The sequence below is a fragment of the Macaca mulatta genome, chromosome 17, assembly GCF_049350105.2.
Source record: "Macaca mulatta isolate MMU2019108-1 chromosome 17, T2T-MMU8v2.0, whole genome shotgun sequence".
NCBI lineage: Eukaryota > Metazoa > Chordata > Mammalia > Primates > Cercopithecidae > Macaca > Macaca mulatta.
The window spans coordinates 78584283-78593636 of NC_133422.1; the positions used below are offsets into that span (position 1 = coordinate 78584283).

The window sequence follows — 9354 nt, forward strand, 5'->3', positions numbered from 1 at the left end:
GTGAACAGAGATCCATTGTGCACCCATTGTAGGCCACTGCCCTGCACAGAGAACTCAGGTCTTGAGTTGCAGCATCACCATATCCTTCACAAACATAGCCCACAACTCGCTCTGACTTTGGCAAGCACAGGGAACCTGAAGGACCATGAGGAGCTGTGGGCTTCCTAAAGACCTAATCCTCCACATGGGTCACCCCTAGGAGAGGCGGTAGTGCAGCCCATCAAAGCCTCCTTTGGGATAAAAGAAACATGCCCGCAGTGCCAATTGCTAAATGAGGTGGCACTGGTACCTAGGAGCAGAGGTGAAGAGAGGATTATCTCCTGCTCCTCCTATCCACTGTTATGGATGCAGCAGAGACTTTCCCCACTGGGGGCTGGCATGAGCACAAATGGAGACAGTTTTCCCAGCACTTTTTGTGGCAGCTATACGCCCACTGAAAGGAAGATACCCCACCCAGGCTTACATGAAGGACAGGACCCAACTCCTTTTTCCTATGCAGAGCAGCAGCATCCTGGAAAGAGAAGGTGGACAACCTGCAGAGCTATCCGCTGTGAACAGAGGCTCTTCCCTAAGGCCATTCCAGCGGTAGCCACCAGTGTGTTTCAATGGACCTCAGTTGCACTGTAGCTAGGAATCAAATGAAAATGTCTACATTTATGTAGGTCATAAGTCCTGTCATAGGGGTGTAATAGGGAAGTGGATTGCATTCCTGCTGGCCCAGGATGAGGTACAGGTGCAGCCCTCCAACCCACATCTATCCCTGAGACCTTAGAACAATCCAACACAAACTTCTCCTGCCATGTCATCAGAGCTGTTGCCTCCACTCATTATCAGACTACTGGCCCATAAGCTGGGTCTTACTCTTAATCAACACCTACTGGACTAGAGACTGAACTGCATCACCAAATAAAAAATCTGCTATCAGAAAGGCAAAGTGCTAGTGTATGAGGTAAGCTTCCTATAGACCTCCACATTCTCAACCCTGCAGAAGATAGTGTGTTGGCTCATAGACCCAATATATCACTACAACAAATAACATTTTAAAAAGCCTATATATATATATATATGCAAAAACTATCCCTAACTAAGGTACCTATATAGTGAATTGGTCCCCTGAAAGCATACAGAAATGAAACCGAATGATCATATACAAAATAGACCACAATCATACCCTCAAGGGGAAAAAGAATTTAAACGAATTAAAAATTCCATCTTCATGAAATGGGACTTCTTTCATATTAAAAATAAGATATGAAAGTTCCTTCAGATGAGACAGATCAGTATAAAAACTCTGGTAATTCAAAAAACAAAGACTGTTGTGACACTTACACACAATAACACAGGATAACACGAGCTTTTTAGGAATGGATGCTAACCAAGATGAAAATTCTGAAATAACAATTGAGAATTCAAAATATGGATTGTAAGAAAGCTCAGTGAAATCCAGGATAAACTGAAAACAACACAAAAATAATTTAAAAATAATAATTTAGTATCTGAATGACAGCTATATTCTTAAAGAAAACAAACAGAACTTCTAGAAGTGAAAAAAATTACTAAAGGAAGTTCAAGAATGAATGTTAGAGCTAGAAGAGCAGTCTTTCTTTTTTTTGGAACAGAGTCTCGCTCTGTCACCCAGGCTGGAGTGCGGTGGCACGATCTCCGCTCACTGCAAGCTCCGCCTCCTGGGTTCACGCCATTCTCCTGCCTCAGCCTCCTGAGTAGCTGGGACTACAGGCACCTGCCATCGCGCCCGGCTAATTTTTTTTTTTTTTTTTTTTTTTTTGTAATTTTAGTAGAGACGGGGGAGTTTCACCGTGTTAGCCAGGATGGTCTCGACCTTCTGCCCTTGTGATCCGCTGGCCTCAGCCTCCCAAAGTGCTGGGATTACAGGCGTAAGCAACCACGCCTTGCCAAAGACCAGTCTTTAGAATTAATCCAATCAGATATAAATAATGGGGAAAAAAGTGAATAAAGCCTATGTGAAGAAATGAAACCTAAGACTTATAAGCATTCCTAAGGACAAAAAGAAAAAGCAATTAATTTAGAAAACATATTTGAGAGACTAATTCAGGGAAATTCTGTGATCTTGCTAGGGAAATAGACATCCAGATACAAGAAATTCAGAGAACATCTGTGAAATACTATACAGTGTGAATATAACGAAGGCAAATAGTCATCAGACTATCCAAGGTCAAGATCACCTATGAAGGAAATCTCATCAGACTAAAAGCAGACTTATCAGTAGAACCATTACAAGCAAGAAGAAATGAGGGGCCTATTTTCAGCTTTCTTAAAGAAAATAATGCCAGCCAAGGATTTCATTTTCTGTCAAACTAAGCTTCATAAATAAAGAAGAAATAAAGTATTTCCCAAACGAGTGCAAATTTGTTATCACTACACTGTTTCTATAAGAAATGCTCAAAGGAGTTGAAACATAGATACAAAAGAACAATACTCACTACCAGAAAAAGACAATACTCACATGTAAGAACAAGGTTCATAGATCCTATAAAGCAATTATACAATTAAGTCTACGAAGCAAATAGCTAACACATTATATCAGAAACAAAACCTCACATATCAATATTAACCTTGAAGAAAATGGCTTAAATGCTCCATTTAAAACATACAGATTGGCAAATTGGATTAAAAAAAAAAAAAAAGAAAGACCCAACCATCTGCTGCTTACAACAGATCCATATAATGAGTAAAGACACCCACAGGTTCAAAGTAAAGGGTAGTAAAAGATACATCACACAAATGGAAAACAAAACAAAAAAAAAATAGAAAGTCATTATTAATAAATACCCACTAGATCTAAGAAAAGCAATAGACTGCCATACAATAATAGTGGAGGATTTCCACACCCCACTGACTGCACTAGACAAATCAGCAAGGCAGAAAGCTAACAAAGAAACTCAGACATAATTAGGACTCTTGACCAAAAGGTGTTAATAGACATCTACAGAACATTCCACCCAGCAACCCCAGAATACACATTTTTCTCATCTATGCATGGAACATTCTCCAAAATTGACCAAACACTTGGCCATAAAGCAAGTCTCAATAAATTCAAAACAATGAAATAATATCAAATATCTTCTCAGATCACAGTGTAATAAAATTAGAAATCAATAGCAAGAGGAACTCTCAAAATTACACAGGACATGGAAACTAAACAACTTGCTCCTGAGTGACTTTTGGGTAAACAATGAAATTAAGGCAGAAATCAAAAATATTTTGAAACAAATGAAAACAGAGATACATCCCCAAATCTCTACCAGACTAGGAAAAAAATAAAATGAATTTCCTTAATGCCTTATATTTATCTATGCATGAATGAATGAGAAGGCTTATAGGTCGTATATAAAGATCTGATATGGCAACAATGTTAGAAGACGATATAGCACTGTCTTCAACATTCTGATGGAAATATTAATGTATTTTTAACCTAGACTTTAGTTAACTGTGAGGATAAAGTAAAACCTTCTTCAAACATGCAAGTTCTGAAAAAAACAAAATCCTCCCAAAGACTTCTAGGAACTATAGATAAATGTGATCTGACAAAAGAGAGAAGTAAAGCAAGAAAGAAGATGTAAAACTAGGGTGGGGAAAGAATCCACCAAAGAAGAAAGGTATAGGAGACTCCCAGCATTAAGATAAAAGAGAGTTCTAAGGCTGACAGCTGAGCAATAAGCCTAGAAAACAATTCAGAACAGACCAAAAGGAAGAAGGATTTTGGGGGAAGCATCTCCATCTCTAGGAAAAAAAATAAAACAAAGCTGACATTAATTTATTCCATTCTCTGTATACAGATATAATGCTTAAGTCTTTTGTGCTTTTGTGGATAAATTCAAATAGAAAGAAAAGTAAACTAAAAACTTTGAGATTAAGATGACAATGCCCCTCAATTAAATACTACATAAGAAAGTAAATATAACCATAGAAGAGTAGCAAAATGTTCATAGATATAACAAACCCCAAATATTTCACAAAAACAAGATAAAATGATATAGCAACAATGAGGATGGGAAAAGAAGAAGTGTGTCTGGGTGTGGGAGTGAGGGGTTATATATTAGGTTGAGTAAATCCTAATTTTCCATAAAATGCTAGTTTTTCATAAAAAGCAATAGATTATTTTGTCCACTGAAGAATCATGAAATAAGAGAGTATGTTTGTTAGTGGGCTATTTGGAAAAGAATAAAATAAAAAACAAAAAATAGTGTTGCAGTGGTTGACTCTAGCATGGAGTGGAGTGGGGAAGTGACAGCAATTTTGTTGTAAACATTATAGTATTATCTTCAATAACATAATGTCTTATTGTTAGAATAATAAATGGATTTAAAATAAAATGAGTGATTTCATATTTTTAAAATATATTTGAGAAAATGATTTTAGCATACTCTTATTAGGAAAAGTTTCCTGATAAACAAAATGTAATAATGTGTCCTTCAGTAGATATTTCTATTATAATTTATGTCATATGTCAGGCCATCAGAAACAGAGAGAATGGAATGACCTGAATTTCCAAGCTATGATAAGGCAATACTCAATTATTGTGACATAAATGAAATGCTAAAATAATATAATAATGAGACTCCTCCTGGCTTGATGAGAGAAATAGTTCTGGTTTTCAGGTTGGGCAGAGGTAGAGCAGACTACATGTTTGCCCAATTTTTTGTTACACTGAATCTCACTTACTCTTTGTATTTGGGCAAAATGCTCATGAAACCTGCCATGATGTGCTCTTTGTAGGGTAGCAGGTGGAGGGTAGAAGGTGGGAACAAAGAAAACAACAGAGAGTTGATTAACCTGCAGAGGCAGAAGTGGTAAAATCTAGTTGGTTAATTTTACCTTTTAGAAATTGAAGCCAGAGTGGATAGGAGAGTGAAAATAGACTAAAACTCTTATTTTATTCCAATGAAATTTAAAAGATAAAATATTTTCAAAATGATTTTTACAAGATTGTGCTGTTTTTATAAATTCTTCCTATAATATGTTCATAGAGAACAATAACAATATACTATTTAATCTCGAATTTACATCATGATAAAAACATAAAAACATAAAATGTTGCATTCATATTTGCAACTTTTATAACACATTTGATTAAAAGTAACAGATTCAAGTGCTTGTTACTTTGCCTCTTAAATAGGTCTTGGGGAAAAGAATTCATTAGAAATCTCACTGGAAAGAAACTGTTGATATACGCTGCTGACTTCTGCCACCCATGCAATTGCTTATACAACATGGCAATAAAAACAAATAAGAGAACAAAATACAAAATCTGACAGTCTTTTAGGAAACTTGGAGCTAGAATGTGACATACAATTGTCATAATAACTTTTCACGGTTTACAGAATAACAGTTTCCAATGTAGTTTCCCCGGTTTATTTTTCTTGATCCAAACTACAGGCATAACAGTATTATTTTTCTAACGATATTTTTACATTTTTAAATGAAGACAGTGTGGTTAAACACCATTGAATAGTCTTCTCAAGACTGCTGTACTTATGATGCCAACCATTACAAGGGAAAGCTAGTTGTGATTTTAATTACATATAGCCTATATTTTAATAAAGTCAACATGTCTGGCAAAATATATTTAAAAGAAAATGTGGGATGAATGTCTGCTCTTCGGCTGCTCGGGGGCCAGTGCCCTATGCCGCGTTCTCTTGTGATCCCTGACCTAACCCATCTCTTCCTTTTCCCCAACCTCAGGTGGAGCCGCCATCACCCTCCATGTTGAACCCTCGGATACGATAGAAAATGTAAAGGCCGAGATCCAGGATAAGGAAGGAATTCCTCCTGCTCAGCAAAGGGGGATCTTTGCTGGCAAGCAACTGGAAGATGCATGGACTTTGTCTGACTACAATATTCAAAAGGAGTCTACTCTTCATCTTGTGTTGAGACTTCGTGGTGGTGCTAAGAAAAAGAAGAAGAAGTCTTACACCACTCCCAAGAAGAATAAGCACAAGAGAAAGAAGGTTAAGCTGGCTGTCCTGAAATGTTATCAGGTGGGTGAGAATGGCAAAATTAGTCGCCTTCGTCAAGAGTGCCCGTCTGATGAATGTGGTGCTGGGGTGTTTATGGCAAGCCACTTTGACAGACATTATTGTGGCAAATGTCTGACTTATTTCTTCAACAAGCCAGAAGAAAAGTAATTGTATGAGTTAATAAAATACATGAACTAAAAAAAAAAAAAAAAAAAAAGAAAATGTGAAGGTGTTCCCTGTGGAATAAAAATTATCACTTAATATTTAAGTCTCATTTTCACATATAATATATGCTTAAAATATTATTTCTGCTTCACTGTGTCAAATAATTGTTACACATTTGAAATTTCATGAGTTATCACACTAGCTGAATTAGTGTCACACCTATGTCACATGTGAGAATCACCAAATAGAACACATATAGTGCCCTAAAATGGGAAATGGATAGAATTTCACTGTCATTAAAAAAAATTATCTGAAAATCTACCTCCCATATAACTAATATTACAAAAAATTATTAATAATGTAAACTATATTGAATTTAAATATCCTTGCAAAATTTGACAATTTTGATAGGCCAAATACGAAGCTGGTTTTTCCCTTTGTGAATTAAAAATTCCTCAATTTTACATGTTGGAATGGACACACAAGGATAATACTGAATCAATGTATTTTTAAAGAATATAACAAACTGTATGATGTTAGGAATTTTTATGACATTTGTAGAATGGTTTCATATTTTTAAGATAAATAGCCTAACAAGGTACACTAAACCTCTCTTTGTTTTACATCAAATATGAGGGAAGAAAGCACAGCCAGACAGTCATGATGGAGAGAAGAATCAATGCACTTTTAACAATGTGAATTCCAGATTCACAAAGACCCAACAGAAAACTATGTGGAAAAGATGAAAGCCTGTGCTCACCTTTGCTTTCATAAGTCTCTGAGGACATCTGTCTTGGATTCATTGGGTTTCAGAAAGCCCAGTGTGCTTGGGAGCGTTGTAAAACCAGATCCTCCCTGTCTCTTAGGATGTAATATATCTCTGAACGTTTGCTTGTGGTACTAGAGCCAAAGATAATTATTCAGAATCCTTTTGGGCTTCCTAAGGAAAAGGCTAGAGAGAGAGAACAAATAGCATGCTGCTGAAGTACAAATGCTGACGAAATGATAATGACTGAGACAGCATGTCAAGAAGACTTCTTCAGTTAATTCTTCCTACAGCTGGAAAAAAGTGCAGTTACCAATTAGGCATCATTTGTATTGTTTACTTGCCAATTCTGAGCTATATTATTCTAAAACCTCAAATTTCTTAGAGGCCTTAATGGTTGTATGGGCTGTATCATAAAAGCATAGCCACAGATAACATAATGTAAGGAAAACCAACATTTTTCTCACTACTAAATTTCAATCACTCAGTAATTCCACCATTTATGGTTTCATTAAATAGAAATATAAAGCTTCTATTATTATGCAACACTACCTAAGATGGTCAACATAGGAAGCACTGGAATTATTTTGATACTAAATTTGCTTTTCATAGAATTTAGACATCCTTTTAGCAGAATTCACTGGTAACAGAACCATAAACTGTTCACTCTATATGCTATTCCATAGAGGGGTAAGATGAATGTGAAGTATTCACTGCAGATGAGAGCTGGGGAGCAATATGGGAAGAAGGGGATAATGTAAGGGAAGACCAACTGAAGATAATCTCTGGGATAAGTCACAAGAAAACCCCCCTCAAGTTTACCTCAAATACTTGGACTGACATCAATAGAACTCCACATTCTCTGGAAATCTTTTCTCTTTCAGATAATCGATTGGGTTTTTATACTATTTGATCACAATTTCCCACCATTGCGACTCCATATAGCTCTAACACGTTTGTTCTTTCATCTCACTTTTACTTTGTTCTTTTGTTCCCTAATCTGTCTCACTCCCTGCATCTCTTTTCTTATTCTCCCTCCTTTTTCTAATAATTACCACTTAAATGACTCAGGTTGCTAACATACTCAAATAATTTGCCCTTCTGCTCTTCCACTCCATTCATCTAGCAAAACCGCCTGTCTGGATTGAAATAATTGTTATTAATGATACAGTAAATAGTGGATCAAGGGAAGTCCATAAGCAATGAAAACTGATCATGTTTTTATGTCTCTGATTACATTTGGGATACCAGCCTTGCCCTGCACTAACTCCTCTAATCTCTTAACTTTTAATTTGAGCATCTTTTTTTCTTTCCATCTGTTCCATCCCTTTCCTCAGAGGCAATTTTTAAAAACACCAGATGAGAACCCACTCAACTTTCTGCCATCAAACCCATAATGTACCCTTCTCTGAAAACCTTATTAGGGTTTTCTGTGGATTTGGATGCTGATTAGTGAGGGAGACCTTGGCTGGAAGGGGAATGACCTTGAATTTTCCCACAGAGCCCATCTCAGCCATGTTACTACAATCATGGCTATAACCCAGTCATGGTGCTGATGCTGGGAACATTTAATCTTTGTTTACCAACCATGTCAGAACCAAAACTATTCTGACAACTTCCATGTTCTCCCCTCTGCAATGTGAGAGGAAGGGAAAGTAAGGGTTGCCATCAGTGGCTTGGGATTTACAAAACTCAATTAGTGGCTTCTTTTATCTGTGCTACAGTCTCCATTACCTTCCACTTCCCAATTCATAACTAAAAATTTAGGAATATTCGTGAAAGGACCTGCTCTCCTGGAGCTTCTGGTGATGTTGAGTCCTTCTTGACTGCCCAGCTTTCATGAACTCGTTCATCTGTTAACTGAAATCAACATTAGTCCTTAGGTCGTGCATTAGATATCTAAACTTTTTCATCCTATATATCTGCTATTTTTTTATCCTTTGACCTACATTTGCCCCTTCTCTCTCATTTCATTCTGTATCTCTGTGTAGTTGAGCTTTTTTTGTTCTTATTTTACATATTAGTGAGATCGTGCAATATATTTTTTCTCGCTTATTTTACTTAGCATAATGTCCTCCAGGTCTATTCATTTTGTGGCAAATGTAGGGTCTTCTTTTTAAAGGCTGAATAGTTATTCCATTGTGTGTGTATATATACACACACACACATACCACATTTTCTTTATTCATTCATTTATAGGTGGACATTTATATTATTTCTATATTTTGGCTATTGTAAATAATGCTACAATGAACATGGGAGTGCAGGTATTTTTACAAGTTGGTGATTTTATCTCCTTTGGGTATATATCTAGAAGAACGATTGTCAGGTCATATGGGAATTTGATTTTTAATTTCTTAAAGAATTATTGTGAAAAATAGTATGGCGTTTCCTAAAGAAAATACAAATTAAATTTTCTTTTTA

General features: G+C 36.2%; 1 pseudogene; it reads left to right on the plus strand.

Moving 5' to 3' along the window:
* Positions 1 to 378: 378 nt before the first annotated feature.
* On the plus strand, positions 379 to 6167 carry LOC703267 (ubiquitin-ribosomal protein eS31 fusion protein pseudogene; annotated as a pseudogene).
* The last annotated feature ends 3187 nt before the right edge of the window (positions 6168 to 9354 follow it).